Here is a 20,720-nt window from a genome sequence, read left to right as displayed (position 1 = left end):
ATTCAAATCAAGTATGACAGCTGTTACGCGGCAAAAGATCAAACGAATGTTGGCATTCCAAAAACTCATTCTTTGGGTTTCCCATGCTTCCTATTGGTCAAAAAGTTTGAAAAGATTATGCAATGTTCATTAATCTCCAAAATTTGTTTCTTTTGCTACACGGAAGATTTCGTCGAGCCACAAAGAAATCAAGGGAGGATTTCAGCCGCCGTTTCTTGCCTAAAATTTGTATACGAAGAGTGCAATTGTGCCAAGTTGGAAAAACTAAGCAAATTACTGTAAAAATTATACTAAGTCAACTAAAAACAAGACAATTGGATATTCATCTTTAATCGGACTACTGCGGCCGCTGTTGGGTAAAAGAAGATAACGATTAAACAAGAACTCGTCATGGCCTTATCTCAGTGACAAAATATTTTCATTGTAACATTCATCTCACTCAGAAATCGAGACAGACGTTGACTCAAGATCTAGCTTTGACCGAGAAGAGGATTGGCCGAACTTGATTACGCGTTTGTGGAGGGCCTGTCAGTTCAGCAAAATAATTATCCACTGAATTCAAAGGTTGTTTCCTGATAGTAACAGCAATTTGCCGTATTGCACCAGGCTTTACGTAACTGTACGACCATAAGCACGACGATTCTCTTGCAATATCTGACTTAAAGCGTCTTTTGCGCGACGAGCGACTGCGGATTGTCTCCTGCCTTGGAATCGAAGGTTGTATCTGCTAATAACTGAACATGAACGGTACAACACTTCAATCGTCGATTGAACAAGAAGAAAACATGTCCTCTCTCGTTCTCAAGGCCGCTTCACTCCTCCTGTTCTTCGTCATGGGTATTTACGGTAACGGACGTATTATTTACACCGTTCTTGTGGACGATGTCCTTTGTCCAGTTTTAAAGCTGATCGTCGCAAGCTTGAGCATTGCTCATCTTGCCACGTGCATCTTCATAATGCCTTTCACGTTTATTTCCCTTATCTACGGCAAGTGGGTATTTGGCCAGGTTTTCTGTGAAATTAGCAGTTTTTTAGTAGTCTACTTGGCCACCGTGGCTGGCTTTAGCACTGCTGCTATCGTTTACGAGCGATACCGAGCCATTTATCGCAAGCGATTTCCCAGTTTATCGCACCGTCAGGTCACCATTTTATTGTGCATGGTATGGCTCTTGCCAGTGGTGTTGGTTGCACCTATCATCCCTCAAAACTATTCCTTCATGAGAATAGCTGGAATATGTCTGCCAACTTTCGAATACCATAACATCTGGAACAATGTGCATTTGGTCAAACAAATCCTGGAAACCTCTGTTGGTTTCTTGCTTGCTTTCTTTTTGATTTGGAAAATCTTGGCATATCTTCTTCCTCTTCGTCGCCGAGTCAGTCCTGGACTTCTGTCTAACGAGGAAAAACTGACAGTGGCTGCACATTTACGATCGGTTTGGACCACGATCATCTTCGTGTTGATGTACCTAACACTGGTGTTACCAATACACTTGGCAAGACTTGTCAACCAGCAAAGGAAACGAGCAGGGAAAGACGCGATAGCGGATGATGTTCTCTGCACCCTTATTTGGCTCTACTGGTTGCAGTGCGCGATCAAACCCTTTGTCTATGTTGTACGAAGTGAGAGATTCACTTGCCGTTTGTGTCACTGCCTCCCTGGAATACGAAACGGGTCGACGTCGAGAGTTTTTGGGAGAAGAAAAATAGCTCGCGTTTATCAGGTAGGAGAGATTGACAGTTCTAATGAGACCGCAGAGAGGTTTACAAGTCAAGCCCCCGGGGAATTTCTTGAACTTTGTCGGATTCCAATAAATAAGCCAACCGATCTATCTACATCTCAAAGTGTAAGTCAAGAAATTCGAGACTGCCCCGCTCCCACTGACGGCACAGGAGACGATTCTGTAATCATAATCGAGGATCTGGAAATTGAATCCTACATCGGCGATAGAGAAGAACTAAATTGTTAACAGAAAGAAATCTATGAAGGTTGTCATGGTGACGCAGACGTAATTACCACTGATGTTTGTCATGGCGCCGCGGGAGTTGAGAATTGAGTCCTCGAGTGGTTACGTCATGTTGTCATGACAGCAAAATGTTCAGTTCCAAACAAACTAATATGGCGTCTGTAGCGTGACGTGTTCTCATTGTTGATTTATCCTTTTTAAAAATGGTTATCATCACGGATTTAATACTCTAAAGATAATAGAACTTATATAGGAGATCCTTTGACCAAAGTAATTTGGAGCTGAACAAGTAGTCAAAGGAGCCTGGAGAGGATAAATTGAGGCAAAGAAAACGAAAGCCGAAAGTCAGCATGGTGCAATGTTTTCATCCTGAATGCAACCATTACTCGGACAGCCACTGCTGCAAATTTTTACTTTCCCAGACGAGTTTAAGAAGAAGGCATTATTTAACAAGTGGAAATTACTGTTAAGGTAGGTTTGAGTTTAAAAGAGAATGATATTTTGCGAATCATACTCTCACGTGTTAGTCCATTTTGACCGCAGTCACCTGCCATCTAATAATTAACTCCAGTCTTCGGGTCTGTTGACCTATTTATGACCTTTTTATATTGACAACAACAGAAGAAACTGTTATTCAATCGATTCTATGACCTTTAAAGTTATCTTTACATGAGTTTTGTTTCTTTAGTGTCTTAGCTAAGCGAAAGCTGTTGCTGTTTACGTGTTTTTGTTCCTGTAGCCGTGTGTGTTTACGTCCCGAAGCAGGGAAAAACTAGAAGAAAACCAAAGGCACTAACGGAGATTAAATACAGTCAAAATGACGAAAAATGGTTCAAGGAAGGGATTTTTTGTGTGGAGTGAATGCCTTTTGTTATCGTATTGTTCAATTTCTGAATTTTAAAACTATTATTATGAATTATACTGTCAGGAGGGATGACAGAGAACCAAACAAATATTCACGCGTCTGTGGCTGTCACTTCAGGGATAGAGATAAACGAAATCTGCCAACTATCAGTAACAGAAACAAAGACAAACTATTTGATCTGTTGCCTGGTGCTGAACCAAAGCCTCCTCCTACGAAGAAAGTAAAAACGCAGTCTGATGCTAAGCTTCCTACTGTAGATCTGTGTTGAGCCTGTGTTGGCTGAAATAAAAGACAACTCTGGCCCCAGTGGTTCTATGAGCAGGACAAATCAACGGGTTCAAGGAATGCTTCATTAGTAGAAATTGAACTTGATATGACTTCCAGTGAGCTTACAAAGCAAAAAGGATGGAGTGGTTCTCAAAGAGAGCATTACTCAGTGGCAAGCCTAAGCAATGAGGTTATACCTATGGAAACAGGCTTACCCAAAAAAGAAGTCTTTGATATCATTGTCAATTATGTTGCAAGATTTAAGGGGCATATAAACTATTAATCTGGATGGAAGGTAGAGGCAATTACTCTGGAAGATCAAGTGGTCATAACACTGAAGAAAAATTATACAAATTTGTATCTGGCCTAGTTGTTTTCATGTAGTGTGGCAGCCGTTTCTAATTTTTTTTTTTTTTAACATTTGTACTTGTCCTACATTCCCTGTTGTTTAAAGACAACCCGACAACAATGCCGTCCCGAATGAAGAACAAATTGTGTTCCCCTTCTTCTTTGTCGCAATACAGCAGCTGCAGGATTATCATTGACTGCACTGATTTGGAAATTGCAACTCCAAAACTGATGTCTGAGCAAAGTGTAACCTATTCCACCTATCGTGGAATTAACTCTTTCAAGGTGATTGTAGGAGTCGCTCCAAATGCAGTCATCACTTACGTGAGTGGTCTGTATCCTTGTTCAGTGTCTGACAAATCCATTGAACAAGAATCTGGACTGTGAAAGCATTTTGTACCTGGTGACCTGATAGTGGCTGATAGCGGATTTCTCATTCAGGATGTGTTGCCAAGAGGAGTTTCTGTGAACATTCCTCCATTTCTTAACTGTGGCAAGTTTACAGAGAGTGAGGCAAGAGCAACGAAGTCAATTTCAAGGTGCCGCATTCATGTGGAGCGTGCCAATGCCAGACTGAAGAGCTTCAGGATTCTCAGTTTTATTCCCTCATTTCTGCGTTGCTATGTAGATAAACTGTGCCAGCTGTGTACAGCACTTGTTAATCTACAGTTCCCCTTAATCAAGGATGGCTGTAATGATTTTGAATTTGATTAGCTAAATGCATAGATTTCCGATTATTTCATGAGTAATACAACTATAAGGATAATTGTGCAAGAAAGTCGAAGATGATATCAATCTTAAGTAATACAATATAATTATATTGAATAATTATACTTGTATGCAGTCAACTTCGTTATGTACATGCACGTTGAAGGCTTCCCATTAGAATCGACCCCTGGGCCAACAGGGAGATATGTGGTGGAATACAAGGAGATGGATGGGATTCTTTGCTTGGGGGGGAGGGGAGAGGGAAAATCTTGACATTGTTTTACAATCAAAGATCAGGTGGGCAGGGAATTCAAAAGTTTGTAAAGGACATCAGTGGGGTTTTCCTGCTGAGAGCCACCTAATACCCAGGAGAGTTTGAGCTGCAAGATTTCCCTACCCCCGAGGAAATTGCTCAAGTTTGCAAGGGGGTCGACTCTGCTTGGAACACGATGACATGTGCATTACCAGCAAAGGGATAGGTGTCTGTGAAAACAGGACCTTGACATGAAATTATATTTCTCTTGAAGGTAGGGATGTCTGAATATACTGTTTAGGACATAAGCTACTTGTAATATAACTGAAAATCTCCGTAGAGTTAAAGTGAATTATTTACATAGTTGCTTGAAGGCACTAGGGAGCTGTTATCATGTTCTTGTTCAAAGTTCTCCCTCCACAATCTTGGGAAAACGTTTATGAAATAAAAGTCAGTCAAAATGTCAATGTTTGGTTTTCAAGACTCATCTCGCTGTACCCCCAGGGGGGTACTCGGGTATATTAGTTACGGGGAGGTGCGAATGAGGCCAAATTTTGAAACCCAAAAAGAGTCCCGTCACGCTAAGGAAAACCCAAAAAAAGTCCAGCGGCCAAAAACGTAACCTAAAAAGAGTCCAAATTTTTTAAGCATCAAAAACAATAAAAGTATAAAACACCAAGAGAATGCGAGATATTTCATGCATCCGACTTTATTCATTCCTCTTGTATCTGTCACAAAACTTTAGGCAGACTGCAGTCATTTTTCAAAGTCCAGCGCAATATATGTTTGTTCAGGAAAACCAGGAGCTTAGGGTCATAAGCTCCTGGGAAAACCAGATACGGGAACATCTTGTCTCTTTTCATATCACAAAATAAGGCTTTACGATTTTCATCAACCCCAAAAAAAGTCCTCGCCAAAATCTTAAGGGCAAAAAAAGTCCACCGGGAAAATTTCAAACCCAAAAAAGGTCTTCGCACGTCCCCGTCACTGATATACCCGAGTACCCCCCCCCCCCCCCTGGGGCTGTACCTTAAGGACCACAGTGTCCCTTGTTGTCCATACTGTAAAGTAACAATACTTAAGCTTCCTCTGGGCTAAAAACAGCTGGCCCTGAACTTGATCCCAATAGATATGACTAGTCTTAAGGGCATAATGTCCATTTTTGCTCTCTAAATAAAAGTCCTTGGTTTGACTGCTTCCGCAATGTTCTCATTTCGGTGGCTCTATGGGCATTTGCATTCACTTCGGCACGAAATTAGCCACGAAAGCTTAGTCAACATCTTACTTTTCTATATACTGATATTATGACATTTAGAAGGGATTTGGCTACATTATAAAGCGATTCCTCGCACATTCTCATTCTAGTCTCGGTTCCAGCTCTCAAGTTAGTCGACCGGGCGTAAATTATTCAAAATGCCGCCTCTCGCAGAAAAGATGCGAAGAACTGACAAAGAACTGGCAAAGCTTTAATGCATTTTTTTTTTTCATAATTGACGTAAGAGCGCCCTTTGAAGAACTAGTCATTTTGACTGTCTCAAATTTATTAATTCTGTGGACGAAATTCTGAACTGTGAACAATCCTAAAACGCCTCTAAACAGTGCTTTTCAGGGTAGTGCTGTTTTATAGGTTAGTAGAAACCAAAAGTTTCCAATGGAAACGGAAGTGCTGCGGTGAAAGTTAAATCCCAGTGTGGCACTATTTCACTAATATGGCTACCTAGTTGGCAACATGAGAAATTGCTTAGCCACTTTTTTCCTTTGGTACTGTTTACTATGCAGAAGATGGTGGCTCTACGCATCAGGGCTTTCCTGAGGCAATATTTGCTCTGCGGGATTTTTCTTTTGCTTGAGAACTTGTAGGACTCGTAGCATTGAAGTAATTTCAGAAAAAAGAAGTTTTACGTTTAATCCCGTATGATCCCCATATTTATTCTGTAAAGTTGATTTATCTTCAGTCCATGCAACTTTCAGAAGTCACGTTTAAAGCTGCCTCATGCGCGAGTACTTCAAACCCGTTCAGGGTCACTTTTTGGGTCAAGAGTTGTGTGTATGTGTGTGATTGTTTGATCCTAAGTATTAAACGTCTGTGTCAAAAGTATTTATAATCATAAAACACGCCCTGCAAATGGAATGTGCTCTGTATGCAATTTCACTTCCCCAAGACTTAGTCAAGGACACCCGACAGTTCATTTTGGCGAATGTCTGTTCGGAAGAGCTAAATCACCTCTGAAATTCGTATTGAATTGTAAGAAAATTCAATTCGTATTGAATTGCAAAGAAAAACAAACATTCTCTTTGATGTGATGTCACCTGAAAATTTAGCCGTGCATAACAAAATTATGTATTCCTTTTGTTTTGGAAGGGAAACAATTTTGTCAAGAGAGCTAAACTGAATAAGGCCAGACAGACTAAACTGAATAAAGGCCAGATAGAATCTTCAGAAAGCCAACATCAGCTCGTAAACGTTAGGGATGAACTCTATTTCCTAAAATTTCCCAATTGTAGCTAAAGAATCCGAAGAGCGAAACTATGTTAGCGTAGACAAATGTCCCTATAAAGGCGGAAATTTTAACGTACATCTGAAAGAAAGGAAGTGGCGAGGAAGCCTAAAGGAAACCATATGGTTTATAACATTAGGCAAACTGAAAAACAGAATAATAGAACAGAAAAATAGAACAATAATACAAGTGTCGGACGTATAACAAAATAACTATGATCATGAAGGAGCAAACGTTCCGACCACCTGACACGCATCATTCATATCAGTAAGATTGTATGGTGCGAATGATGTATTACTCAGTAAATGACACAGGCATGCATACTCGGGAAAAAATCCGAGTGCTCCTACCAGAAGTCGAACCTAAGACCTTCCGATTACTAGTTCGGATGCTCTACCACTGAGCTACAGGAGACTCGTGGGAGCTAAGGCCATTAAACTAAGTTCATGGGACAAACATCCTGCATACTGCTAGGATTGGAATGTCATGCGTGGCATATGCGCAATGGAAATAGATGTGATGGACAAAGCTATTTCCAAGATTGTATTGTGTTCTCGAACATTCTTGCTCTGAGTGTTTTGGCACTCCTTATTGTTGTGGTAAGTTTTTTTCATAAGTGTTGCTCTTTCGTCTGTGACCTACGAGCAAAGTTCATAGTCGCCGTCTCTGCTGGCCGGCAATAAGAAAATTCTGCTCTGCTCGCCATTTATTCATCTGTAAAAGCTCACTTTCTAACAAGTCGTGATTCGGCCGAAAAAAAAGAAATGGAAAGAGAGCTAAAATTTTCAAAAACAAGACCCAGAAAAAAGTAAACTTATTTGAACTGCAAATAGCAGAAAGTAACATACATAGCTTGAAATCCCAGTTCCTCTTTCCAACAACGTAACTCTGTTGTTATGTTAACTTTGTTACCTCAATTATCTTGTTTACGTCAAGCACTGTGAACCCGAGAAAATGCATGGTTCGGGGTCTCTTCTACTAGTACAACCGCTTTCAGTCATTTTTGAATGAACATTTAAACAAATGCTATGATTAAGCTGTACCCGTCCGTTTTACCTCACTGAATTCTCTGATTCTGTCTGGGAATTTTTCTTAGGGTGTAAAATGGCTGTCTGGGTTTGCACGAATCATTGTTGAAGCGATAGAAACACAATTTTTTGGATCAAATCTAGAGTATTAACGGAAATAATACGGACAAATTTTGTGCGTTCTTGGAATAATTGGTGTTACATTTTAAGAAAGCAAACTGATAATCGCTACTACTGTGATGGCATGGCGATATAATAGGTTTGAGAATTGACTTTTTATGATCACTCCGATATTATATGGCCATCTCTAGTTGGTATAAACAGTTTGGGCACTATAATGATGTATTTTATTTTTATTTTTTGGGCACTACTGAATGAAGTTATAGCCAAGAAATTATAATAAATATCATCAGAGATGGGCCGATTTTCAATTTTAATAACACTTCTCAACCTTGCATGGTACTATTATTTAAAACGGCCACACGGAACTATTCCTATCTCGATGCATCTTTGTTTGGCCAGAATAGCTGAGAATATAAGATGGCTTAGCTTTCTGTCTAAAGAGACTAGGAATAAAAAATATAACAGGGATATTTAGTAATATTAGTTACGCAAGCATGAACAAGTCACGTACATGGAATAATTCATTCAGGTTTCAATAAAAGTAGACAATAGGTTGTCAAAACACACTTTTTTTTTAATTGACTAAAAATAACTCTATCTTCTTTTTTATCATTAAAGAAAAATAGCCATTAGCAAGTCAGTCTTTCACCGTGAGATACTCAACCATTAACTCAAGGTGTAAATCAAATTAAGGTGCGCCTAGCAAATGTCATGTTGTTTAACAAGACAAACTTGCTTGCAAACTAGTTAAAGTATATTTATTTTGACGACTAACGGATAAACAGTGAATGAACGATTAAAATGCTTTTTATTTCACAACTTTCAAAAACCTAGTGGGCAGCTCATGGCAGCTTATCCGGTTTGGGTTTTGTTTGACCTCACAGTCATCTTTTATCAGGAGTTAAACCAGGAAGCTTAAAAGGAACTCGCTTTATACCAAATATTCACGATGTACAGACTCACGGTCTACTTAAAGTGTGAACAGGAAAAATATAATACCCACTAAAATACGCACCGCAGGATATGACTAAAATCCAATACCGTAACGCAGCATTCTAGTCATGTCCTCCGCCTAAATATTTGTGAATGTCTTTGTTGTGCACACCCAAAAACGTGACTCGAACTCATCTGCAAACCTTATGAAACAAGTTCCGCCTGTTAACCTCTTGTGTTCATTAATCTGATGATGCCTGTGGTCAGCCGGACGAAACAGGTCGGAGAAATAATAGAGGAATAACAATGATTAGTAGCTTTGTGCTGCTCACTGATAACAGGAACGCTATTTGCACTCATTTGTAAACTTAAGGAATGAAACAAGTTGTTATGAAGTCTGTGTGATCAAACAAAACCGGTTGGAGGAATAAAGGAAATTGCGAGTTCGTTGTTAGCGAAACTTAAAAAATCTCAAAAATTGTGTAAAAAGTGGTTTGCTTGTAGCTGTATTCTTTTGATAAGTTTGTTAAGCAAAGAAGTGCTCCCGGTGCAGTCTGTTATCAAAAATTAGATCGCCCTTGTGTAGCAAATGAGGTCGCGAATTTGTCTGATAATCGGTGACCTTATTATCCGTTAATGCACAGTTATCGTTTGTATTGTAAGTTTGTTTCGTTGAGAGACAACGGAAGTCTAGACTGAGAACCTTGCTGAATCTCGTGAAACGGAGTACATTTAACATTCAACATCAATTTTTATTTTCGAAAGGTTTCACAGATAAAGTCTGACTTAATTTGATTTCGCCAAACTGCAACTGAATCCACGACATTGCATCAACTATAGCTTTTACAACTGTTGTCGGTGAAAATAGGACTGTTATGCACTGGACAATAGCACTTGATGTATTATCTTAAGTTCTATTGTGAAAGGAGACACGCAACTAAAGCACTGTTTATAAAACAATAAAGATCATGTCTCATTTTACGTCATACGTTCTCGTGTCAAAACCGGCGCCTTGAGCAATCCATTAATGAAGACAATGCACGTTAACAATAATTGTTCATAAACTTCTACTATCGCTGCATGAATTCACGAGGTTACCAGTGTTATAATGAAGCTAATACATCACTTCTGCCACGCCCCAGGCGGTTAGAAACTGCTTATACGGTTAAATAAAACGGCGTCAACAAAAACAGTGGGAAAGCTGGACCCTTAGGGTAATACCAAAAATAGCTTCAGCGTAATTAAAAACCAGGTTAGATCTCTTTAATGAAGTCGGTAGGATCACTTGTCACTCATTTGCTTATGAAAGCCTTGCAAGTTTCACGAGCAACAACACTCGATCTCTTCCAACTAACAAACAGACACTCAGACAAGTCGAGGTAAGTTACCGTCACTAAACTATATAGAAGTACAAACATAACATATATTTGTAACGTTAAATTAAAGCTAAATACTTAAAATGCTACTTCCTGCTTTTTCGGATCGTTTTAGGGCTTTCTGAATAAACACACACCGTTTCATTTGTTCAAATTTCTCAGCTGAATTTCTACGTCGCAGAAAACTGGACCGAACTGTATCGTGCCTTCCGAATTTCCAACCTGCCGTTCAAGGCCTTCCGAAAAACCTAGCTGGCTTTAAGTCGCAGCATAAACAGCAATTTGGTCTCTGAGCAAAAATAAAATGAGCATAGCAACCCGTGTTATGAAACTATGAGTTGACATTGTCCCAACGAAACACTAGTTTTTCGTGAAGACTGGAACAGATATTCACCGGAACGCCGGAACCGTTGACTGCCTGAAAAATAATGATGAATATTGCCTCCTCGATCAACAATGGAGGAATGAACATTTTAAGGCAAACTTTTCCGCTTTCGCTACAACGTTGCGATCAAAACTATACTGACTCAAAGGATGTAAAGTTTAAATGGGTTCGATTCTTCGCCAAGTTCTTGAGTCATATAAACACATTGTGTTTGCTACAAGAAAGACTTTTTTTGCAAACAAGTCTATACACAGTGTAAAGAGCTATGATACGTATTCGCTTCGGTCTTCACCAAAGTTCCTGCGTGAGCTATATTAAATAAGAAAGCCTTACGCACGAGTTGTTGTGTTATCAGAACTACGAAAGGAAGTGATGGAGATCACGAATTCAAAGAAGTGTAGGCTGTGGTAGACGCACGCCTTTTAGACATGTTATAATATAGCTCTACCTTTAATTCCTTGCAGTCAAAGCTATATATAAATAGTTCTTGGATTGTAAGCCAAGTCCTTGAGTCACAGAAACGCTTTGTGTTAACTAAAAGTAAGACAGGGACAATCAATTTTGTTAAGCAAATCTAGACAATGTGTAACTGCATGAAAAGCTGTGAAAAGCATTGGCTACCGTCTTCATCGAAATTCTTGAACTATTTTAATTAAAAAGCCTTAAATATGAGTTGTTCTTTGTAAATGCAAATAAGGAAGTATGTGATAATAGCACAGAGGAAGTGTAGGCTGAAACGCCAGCCAAAGGTCAGGGTTTCTTCCTTGTTCTTTACTGTTCTCGTCACTTCCTCGTTCAAAGAGCTCTGAACATGAGATTTAAGGGAAAAATAAACACTACAAAAACTGTTCCGAAATCTGGAGAGAGAGACATGGTATTTAAAGGAAATATTCATACAACATTTTCAATGTTACTTGCTACCGTTAACAATTTGTTCAAATAAGTTTATTTCTTGATTTTGCTTGTACATATGCTGAATTTTACACTAAAAACAAAGGGACACAAAGCGGTACTTTTGTCTCAAATGACGCTCTTCAAAATATCTCGTTTTTCGTTCGCTTATAGTGGAGTGTCAGACCTTTTCCGGTTTTCCAGCAAAGTCTTAGTATTATCAAACGTAAAAAAAAAAATAGGTGTTAGCTCAGTAAACTTGGTTTAGTCCACTTGCTAGCTTTTGTGGAAAACACGCAAGCGTGACTTTTTGGAACCAAAATTCAACAGTCAACTGATAATCCAGCAATTTTTTGCTTTACTGCGATCGATTGGTTAAATTTTTTAAAAAAAGAGTCTTGCCACTTACTTAATTAACTAGTAATAATCAAAGCCAATTTGGGGTTGATGTCATCCGCCCCTGCAAAATCTGCGAAGGACGCCAGATACGCGTCCGAAGATCCATTCATTCATTCCTTGATTGATTGTCCCCTACAATCTCGACTCCAAACGCAATTAGCAGTGGATTCTTTCTACGTCGACCGCAATTAGAACCAAAGCTGAACCAAACGTGATTTCTTCGCACGTGTAAATGTTCTCTTGGGCTTAGCGACGGTTACATAAATTGGCCTCGAGTTCTGATTGGTTCCTTGTGCTGTTTAGTCTGTCCTGAATGTCTATGAATTTGGATTTTTCTTTGGACTGGTCTGGGCATGCGAAAACTATTCATGAAATAAATTTCAGATAATAGGAGTTAACTTTATAGAGAACAATTCTGAGATGAATGGGGACAACTCTGGTATATTCTAGAAATAGTAGGTTAGACATTTCGAGCATGTGGAGCAATTTGGAATTTTTCTTGGGGCGACCTACACTGTTTGAAACGTCTTGATTGGTTGGTCGAGTGGACAAAAGAACGAACAACAGAACAATGTTCACAGCCCTAAAAAACAATGTCTCTCCAGTGAAAGGTCTCTTGTGTTTCTCAGGATGTAAAATGGCTCTCTTGCTTTGGTGGAATAATCATTTAAATTACAAAAAGAATAAATCTAGAATAACGAGAATACTACGGTAATTTTCTTTATTTCTCCAACCGCAGTTATGTCTGATCATACACACTTCATTAGAGAGTTGAACAGATGAGTGCACATCACGTTATAGGGTGTGAACTCTTGTAAGCTATCTTTTTAAAGTCGTGGATGAAGGCTGTGCGATCAGGGAAAAACATTCGGAAAAATAAAGTAAGTTAACGAGAGTATTTGCTGTGTCTTGCTCACTAGTCTCATTTTGAACAAGAACTATAAAAATATACATTAATAAAAATTAAAACATGTATTTTAATTGTTCATTTACTGCCGTGCGACATTCGCTGTCAAAGTACACGTGTTTTAACTCATTTGACAGTAATCTAGACCGTTGAAAAGCGACATTCAGTTAATAACTTGCATTTGATTAATGGTAAGTGTTATAAATTTACGGTCAATTGAAACTAAGAGTGTTTTGACTCGCCACTGTCTACGTGTACTGAAACATGATAAAATTATTCCATATACGTGACAGCTTCATGCTTCAACCCTATTATTCATCTCTCTAACCAGACGGCCATCTATCATTACGTGGGATGCCTGTGCAGCCCACGTTATAAAATGGGGGCCGTTTGTATCCACAAATGCGCATCTTTCAATTATTAACTCGTTTTAGATGTATCAAATTCAGTTTTCTCCTAGAGGGGATCTTTTTGTCTCCTATTGTCCTTATTGTCTTTAACAAAAACGGTCCAATCAGAATGCAATATCTTAGTGTAGGTCAGGAGGGATCGGAGGGGAGTTAATTACTATTGTGATTATTCAGGTCCTAGTGGTCTCTCGGTGGAACTGAAAAGGCTTGACTTTAGTGGCGTGGCCATATTGTTTTAATGTTTTAGATTCCAATGTGCCGTTTTCAAAAAGAATTAACCCTTTTGAAGCGGTAAATCGAAAGAATAACTTCTAAGAAGCACTCGACAGTAAAAACGGTGGAAATCGGAGAGTTCAAGGCAAAGGAATCATGCTTCTGTTTGACAGTTGTAGAACCATCCAGAATATGCGGGGGAAAGGTCATTGGTATTAAGCTAAAACACAGATCGGATCACTTTGATGCTTAAACGCAACTGGAAATCTACTTTACAAAAAGATTAAAGGCTTGATTGTCCATTTGTACTAAAAGTTTTCATTTAGGAAAGCTTTTTGCCTGTTTTCTTTCTGGTTTTTTTTTTTTTTTTTTTTTGGTGAAACGAAAACAATTTGTAATCTTACACTTTTATTTACATAACCAGAAACGTGAGTCAGGCCACGTTATTGTAATAGAAATTTCGGTACAACGATAAGACGCGTAACACAAGGGAAACAACATAACGCTATCTTTGTGACTCAAAATATTCCATTAGCTAGGATAGTCTGCGAAGCATACAATTATAAGAATCAAGGGGCATCACACGTAAATGCCAGTATAGGCATCTTGTTCTGAATTGTTTTTACTTTCGGATGCACTGGCAAACGGCCAAGCCGTTGAAAGCTTGCGTGCTCTTCGTGAAATGACACCGAATCATGGGTTTTATGGCCCCGAGAAGGACCATGCAAGCTTTTGACTTTATATTATGACTTAAGCGTGCTCGTTTTTAAACATCCTGGTAGAAATATGTATTTATCAAAATATAAACAGTTCATTGTGCCTATTTTTGAAAATCAATGCCAAGGTTGAGAACCGTTATAAATCTTAAAAGCTAAAATCTTAGAATCTATAACATCTTTATGAATTCCTTGATATCATAATTGTGTCCTGTACTGTTCATACTCGCTGCAGAGCGCCGTGAAACAAATCAGAATGCCCATAAAAAGTGATCACGGACACTGTAGTAGGGATAATAATTATTATCGTTTGAAATTCGTGACTTATTATAATTCCCAGAATACAGAAAATTTCCCTATGGTCAGTAATTGCTGTGTGCTGCTCACTTGTACTAAATGGAACGTGATTTGCACTCATTGGCTATAAACCTTAAAGTTCTTAGGCTATCTTGTTAAAATTCCAAATAAAATTTGCGTAATCGGACAAAACCTTTTGGAGGAAAAAAATTCCCATGATTAGTTGTTGTGTGTTTTTAACTGGTGCTATCTAATATACCGGGCCAGGTTTGAAAGCCGATTAGCGCTAATCCCCGATTAAAAGTTAACTCGTTAAAAATGTTTTTAAAATCTAATTTTAAGATAATGCATGGTGAAGACAAGTCTAAAGTCAAAACTGAGGGGCAAAATCTTTGGAAGAATCTTTGATGATTAGTCATTAAACTCGAATCAAACTTCAGGATAGCTTAATTACGGGCTTCGAACAACTGGACCCAGGATTCCTCCGTTTCAACAAGACGACCGTTGTAACTCAAGACTACCTACTACAGTAGTCAGTTAACCGTGTTGCCATTGCCTGACTAGTTATCGATAAAAACTCGCTGTTTACCTTTCCTCCGGATGACACAAGTACACGGTAAACGCACATTCGTCTCAATCGACGTGTAACTTGTTATTTAGCTTAATGTACTTCCGTTCCCGATCAACAAACGACCAAAAGCCTCGATAATCCGGCATTTCTCTTGGATTTATCCAGTCACTTACTGGTTAGAAACGCTGATATAGGGAAATATATTTTCAGTTTAAAATGTTCTGTTTGTTTGCGTGCGAACTATTATAAAATATGCACCGATTTAGCATTTCCTGTGTGGCAAGTTAACTGAAGTGCGGCGACTGAAATAAAACCTTGAGAGACGAGACCTTGAAACTCGTGGCAGAACATTCCGAGATTTTGAGATCGAATCAAAACAATCCGAGACAGTCAGGATTTTCAAGGTACCATTCGCCATCCCGGCTCTCACTGGAACGTGCTTTGCACCTTCGAAATGGAACAAGTTTCTTTAAGCTGTCTTGTTAAACTCCCTGATGAAATCTGCGTGATCAGACTAAACCGGTTGGAGAAATAAAGAAAACTACCATGATTCAGTCTAGTTTGTTATTAATTTTTTTTAATGAGAAATTTCTACAATTACGTTTTCCTGAATTACTCTAAAATACAGCTCTTCATTATAATCACCAGTTGCCGTCAAGCTCTCACGTCCAGTTTATAAAGACCTGGGCCTCGGTTGTTCGAAAGCCGATAAACGCTAATTCCCGATTAAAAGTTAACCGAGGTTTCCAGTTCGCTTGTTAAAAATGTCAGTTTTAAAGTCTAATTTTAAGCTAATGGTAAGAAAAGCCAACGTCAAAACTGAGGAACAGAAACGTTTTTTTGAAAAATCCTTATTGCTCAACAATTAAACTTGAATCAAAGTTCTTAATCGGGCTTTGAACAACTGGGCCCTGGTTTCACTGCTTCGTAACTACGAAATAATATATATATATATATATATATATTTTTTTTTTTACTTCTTGTCAAGGGAAGTGTACCGCAAAAATATCATATCGAGCCTATTCATTAGACACGTTAATACATTCTCGTTATTCGACCAAACTCAACTGAGCTCAAGCCTACATTTTTGAGGGTTCACACCCTAAAACGTGATTTGCACGGCACTGTAAACTTTAGGAATGGAGCGAGTTCTTCAGCTATCTTGTTAAACTCCCTAATGAAGTCTGTGCGGATTAGAGAAAACCGAAAAATTGAAAAACTTTGTAAATATCCACGAAACTACTTAATATGAATTATAATAGGTTTCATCGTTATCCGAGTTCCGCGGAACTTTAAACATGGCTCTGAGCTGATAAAAACCATCCACCCGGTTTCCATCAAAATCTCACGAACAGTTTTTACAGATCTGATTCACCTGATTGGTTGATGTACGGAATTGTAATTTTGATTTCTTATCAAAGTTTCTGTACCGCCAAAAACAAATCAAAGCGTTTCATGAAAGCATCATACACTCGCGCCATCCGACCAAACAATACTGTCTTGAGCAAACACGGGTATCCCGACTTCCGTGTTATTGTACAATTAAACCGCAAACTCAAACTGTTTCTATAGCAAACGGTTAGACAGCAAGCCGTGTAGTGAATTCTTTTAGCATTGTCCAGGGACTGCAATGATTGAGATTGCGAGTTTGCCTATAAAGAATCGGTCACCGAATTATATGATTCACGGCTAATGTAGTTATTGCTACTAGTGAACTCCTGCTTTCTGAAACAATAATTTTGTTTCGTGTCAGAGATCGATCTTTTCAAACATAACATTTTGGTAAAAGTGGTTTGTTTGCAGCTGTAGTTGTTTGATAAGACTTGCAAGTTTCCTTGCAAGTGTTCCCCCAGTGCAATCCATCAAAAATTAGACCGCAATTGTGTAGCCAATAAGATTGCGAGTTTGTCTAATAATCGATCACCGTGTTACCGTAATTATAATGCACAGTTATTGCTCCGTCTGTTTTGATCTCCTGCTTTCCCAAACAATAATTTTGTTTTTCGTCAGAAACAGTGGAAGTCTAGCTGAACCTCTCTGAATCTAGCGCAACAGAGTATGTTCAACAACAATTTTTTTCCAAAGGTTTTACGGATCTAACTTAATTTGGATTTCATCGCTTCAATAGCTTTTACCTCTGTTGTAGTCGGTTAAATGGGATATTATGCACTGGACAAGTTCTGTTTTAATTGTGAAGGCACGCGACCATACCCGCCAAAAAATATTAATCATATCTCCATACACAGCAGCACATTTCCCTTAAATGTTCGTGTCAAAAGCGGTCGCGTGAGCAATCCATTTATGAAAACAATACAAGCTAATAATAATTGTTCTTTAATCCTTATTTTTGCTGCATGAAGTCACACGGCTTGCGGCAGTCTTATTCCTAGAGGGAATACATTCCAGCTACAGTGAAGGAAACTATATAATTATTTTTGCCACGCTCCAGGAGATTAGAAAGTTCTGCTCTATTACGTTAGACGAACAAACAACAGTGGTTAAGGACTATTAGGGTGGTATGAGAAAAAGCTTCAGGGTAATTAATAATGGGTTAGACATCTCTTTAATAAAGGGCGTAAGATCACTCGTTACTCATTTGCTTTTGCAAGCTATGCAAGGTTTACAAGGAACAAGATTCTAGCTATTTCTTTGAACTAACAAAGAAACACACTGCAACTCCAGGTATGTACCGTGATCTATTTAACATTCAAAGATCCTGAGCTGTTAAGAAGTACAAACATAGCATATAAACAATATAATACATAAAAAATAATACAAATAAATAATACACTAGAGAGTTAATTCTTTCAGCCATCACACATAAACCAACACCACTTAAGGCCTTCTTATTAATTCTGTGGATTAGCTAAAGCTGTATCCGCACAAAATTGGTTTTAGTTCACACTTAATTTCAATAAACTACGTACGGGGGGTTTATTAAGAACAGTGTGTGGCCCTTCGCCCGGCTTTCCTTCGTGGCCTTGGTATAGCGTCCTGCTGATTTCAGTGGCGGTCAGAATTTAGAAATAAGGGGGAGGGTCCAGGCGAATTTAGTTTGGATTTGTTTGGTGGCATTTATTAGACCATGGATGGCGATAGGCATCATACTTGATCAGTTAGAGCGGTTTTCGATTGAGTTTCCAAAAACCACATTCTTTGAACAGTAGTATGTAACCTTTGCTAAATACGGAGAAACATGTGCCAGTCAAGTCACGTTTTTGTTTTAGGCTTTGCTTCTCATTGGCTGAGTAAGTGCCGCGAGTGTTTTTCTTTTTTTAACCGATTAACCAATCGAGCGCAATAAAGCAAAACCAACGCGAGATTACATTGGACACACAAATGCAAACTTTCTTATATCTATGTATAAGTCCAGCTTACAAGGTTTTGCTTCGAGGTATTTATTGGCTCATGGCGCCTGATATTGTACTTAGTCAGTTAGGGCAGTTTTCGACTGAGTTCGTAAAACTAAACCCCCCAGAAATTACACATACTCAGAATAGATCCAACAGCGCAATGAACCAATCAGAATTCGGGGGAAATGCATAAAATCGTCACCAAGTACAGGAAACATGTGCGAGCTAAATCACGTTTGGTAAATAACAAAGAAGAAGAAAAAGAAAAAAAAAAAGTCACGTCTTGTTTCGGTTTTGCTTCTCATTAGTTTTGGTAAGTGTCGCGAGTTAACCAATCGAGAGTAGTAAAGCAAAATTGCTGGACCATATTAATTATCATTTCATCAGAGCGCATTTTATGTCAATAAACATTTCTTTAAATAGATAGGTTTTACACCTGTTGTAGTCGGTGAACAGGGGATTTTATGCAATACACAATAGCATTTAATATCTTATCTTAAACACGAACTAAAGCAGTGTTTATACAACAATAAAAAAACATTCACCATCTCTCATTATAGCACATTCCTTTTATTTGTCGTGTTAAAACCGGCGCCTTATGCAATCCATTTATGAGAACATCACAAGCTAACAACAGTTATTTACCAACGTTAATCTTCTTTCATGCACTTAACAGTATAATCCCTTAAGTGAAGGCATTTCTCTTGTAATGAAGATATATATTATTCTTGCCAAGCGCCAGGTGGTTAAAATTTGATATTAAAAATTGTCAACAAAACCAGTGGGTAAGGACTGTTAGGGCGGTATACGTATTCCAAAAATAACTTCAGCGTAATTAAAAATCGGGTTAGATCTTTCTTAATAAAGGACGTAGGATCATTAGTTTCTCATTTACTTATGCAAGCTTTCAAGGGTTTACAAGGAGCAATAGACCAACTAACAAACAGACTACTCGAGGTACGTTACGCGATGTATTTATCATCCAAAGTTCCAAAGCTATTAAGAACTGCAAACATAACACAGCAAAACACAATATAACATAATATAACACAGCATAAAACATAATATAGCATAATATGTAACAGCATATCATGGTTCATGGTTCATGGTTCATGGTTCATGGTTCATTTATTTCACACTATTTACACAACATTAATGTAGAAAGAAAAGTATTACAACAGATGATTACAAGATAAAAATAAATACAGGACAAATTTATAAAATGTGTGTGGTGGTCAAAGTAGCAAAGGCTTTCTAGTTGACCACCACCTACTTTTTTAAAAGTAAACAAAGAAATGACACTGAGCTTTATTGAGATATTAGAAAATGTAGGAAATGTTTATAGAGCCTAGGATTAATGTACAAGAGAGAATTACATTAATATCACACAGCATAACATAAGATAACCTGGCAAACACACCACAATATCAGGGGTGCCCGAAACGGTTAATTTAGGAGGATTTAAACTCTTCAGAAGGCGTTTATCGCCTCAGAAATTTGGATTTGGTCTAAAGGTTTCTTAGTTCAGCAAGATGTCAGCCGAAAACTTTATAACACTGGAAAACTATTCCTTTTGTTTTTGATAAAAAAAACATGCGAAATAAGGTCAACTTGCATTTTCGTAAGGCAACAACAGCTCGGAAATTCGGGGAATAAGATTCCTTTTCCGAAATCTTAGTTTGTGCAACTTCAATTTTCAGTTAAAGTATCCGAACAGAATAACAAACAACCAGGAGAAATAGTAACACTGCTAGGTGGAGTATTTTGAATAACGGTCCAAGTATAGACAAAAATTGGGAGCACCCAACGAAGGGTAGTACTCAAAGAGGCTCGCAACAGTTTTTCTTGCGTTGGGGTGGATCTTTTCTAATCAATATTTTGCATGGAAGGCTTGCTTCGATTTCCATCATACTACACCACCTTTTCAGCCTATGATCAAATTGTCTGTTTTTGTTGGTTTCCAAGCAACAGCTATTACCATAGAAACGGTGACGCAAAGCACTTCGATTATCTCGAAATCTAGTCAAACGCTTTACAGTGAAATTTTTAGGATTAAAACTTCTCAAAATAGACAACTTGTGGGCGACATTAGACAAAATCTGTTAGAGCGTTTTCAAGTAAACAAAGAATCATTTTTTTATGGGCTGATTTTAGTCATTTTTGTTCTAGTATTCTATTTAAGGGGCAGCAAAACTCTTTCAGTTCTTTACTA

At 38.3% G+C, this 20,720-nt stretch overlaps 1 protein-coding gene and 1 pseudogene across 3 annotated transcripts in view; both read left to right on the top strand.

Annotated features, from left to right (window-relative positions):
• Positions 1-2,057: 2,057 nt before the first annotated feature.
• Positions 2,058-4,901, top strand: LOC146482354 (uncharacterized; annotated as a pseudogene). Its single transcript, XR_014864108.1, has 2 exons — positions 2,058-2,438; positions 2,896-4,901. The product of XR_014864108.1 is annotated as an uncharacterized LOC146482354 (transcript).
• Positions 4,902-10,234: 5,333 nt separating this feature from the next.
• Positions 10,235-20,720, top strand: part of LOC146482353 (peroxinectin A-like) — a 24,737-nt gene continuing 14,251 nt past the window's right edge. Inside the window, exon 1 of one of the 2 annotated variants that reach the window (XM_085107250.1) lies at positions 10,235-10,369. The gene's annotated coding sequence lies outside the window, so the exon portion shown is untranslated. Of the gene's footprint in view, positions 10,370-17,782; positions 17,838-20,720 lie in introns of those variants that run through there. The other variant, XM_085107251.1, reaches the window with a different exon arrangement.

The sequence above is a fragment of the Pavona decussata genome, unplaced genomic scaffold (assembly GCF_977016875.1).
Source record: "Pavona decussata unplaced genomic scaffold, jaPavDecu1.1 SCAFFOLD_46, whole genome shotgun sequence".
Classification (NCBI taxonomy): Eukaryota; Metazoa; Cnidaria; class Anthozoa; order Scleractinia; family Agariciidae; genus Pavona; species Pavona decussata.
Note: the sequence above shows the minus strand (reverse complement) of the source record. Positions and strands in the feature narration are given on the sequence as shown.